The sequence below is a fragment of the Rattus rattus genome, chromosome 3, assembly GCF_011064425.1.
Source record: "Rattus rattus isolate New Zealand chromosome 3, Rrattus_CSIRO_v1, whole genome shotgun sequence".
Lineage (NCBI taxonomy): Eukaryota > Metazoa > Chordata > Mammalia > Rodentia > Muridae > Rattus > Rattus rattus.
In genome coordinates this window covers 45,242,860-45,244,265 of record NC_046156.1, presented here as the reverse complement: position 1 = coordinate 45,244,265, position 1,406 = coordinate 45,242,860, and positions in this window count along the sequence as shown.

The window sequence follows — 1,406 nt, the reverse complement described above, 5'->3', positions numbered from 1 at the left end:
GTAGTGGAATGTCAGAGCAGGAAGTGGGTGGTTGGTGAGTGGGAACACCCTCATAGAATCAGGGGTGGGGGGATGGGATATCGGGTTTCTGGAGGGGAACCAGTGAAAGGGAGTAACATTTGAAATGTAAATAAAAAGTATCCAATTAGAAAAATTAACTCTAAAAAAGTATTTATCAATGAAACAGTTCACAATAAATTAACACAATCTTTACAATGAAACCTAGTTTGAGTTTGTGATGTGAAAATCCTTCTGTTTATTAAAACAGAGTTATTCTTTTTGTAAAGTATTGAAAAACTTTTTTTGAAAGCAAGGTTCTTAGAATAGTTATTAGAATGTATATTTTCTTAAATACTGTGTTTGCTGAAGTATTTTTCTCATACAGTAATGACATTATTTATGTAGTCCAAATTAAATATGTCATAGAGTAAAACTCTGGCTGTGAATTTTTTTTAAAAAAAAAAAGACTATTTTCTTAATTTGAAATTCCCGAAAGATTAAGAAAACAAACTTGGAGTTAAATTTCTCCATTTAAGTTTGTCTAACTCCCTCCAGTTGGGAGGGTAACTTAGCTCTCCAAATCAGTTTTCCTCCTCCTCTTCCTCCTCCCCTCCTCCTCCTCCCCCTCCCCCCTCCTCCTCCTCCCTCCTCCTCCTCCTCCTCCCCCTTCTTCAAGGACACTGAGTGAAAAGAAATAAGCACATATGTTATCAGGTCTGTGAGTTTGAGAAAGAATCACAACTATAAAACTCTACCTCCTTCCTGTCACCAAAAGAATTCTTATTAAAAGCCACAAGAAACAACTAATAATAAAAGTACTATCTAACATTTCAAAATACCTAATATATAGACAAATGTTCACATAATTACAGCATTTAATTCTCCCATCAACTTCTTAAGGCACGGTAGAGAAATTACATAGGTTCGCAAGAGTCAGGATTTAACCTTGGAGTTGGACTCAAAGCCCAGTATTTTTTTTTTTTTTTGAATCTTTATTAACTTGAGTATTTCTTATTTACATTTTGATTGTTTATTCCCTTTCCTAGTTTCGGTCAACATCCCTAACCCCTCCTCCCCTTCTATATGGGCTTCCGCTCCCCATCCTCCCCCCATTACCACCCTCCCCTCAACAATCACATTCACTGGAGGTTAGTCTTGGCAGGACCAAGGGCTTCTCCTTCCACGGTGCTCTTACTAGGGTATTCATTGTTACCTATGAGGTTGGAGCCCATGGTCAGTCCATGTATAGTCTTTGGGTAGTGGCTTAGTCCCTGGAAGCTCTGGTTGCTTGGCATTGTCATTCATTTAGGGTCTCAAGTCCCTTCAAGCTCTTCCATTCCTTTCTCTGATTCCTTCAACGGGGATCCCATTCTCAGTTCAGCGGTTTGCTGCTGCCAAGCCGAGTA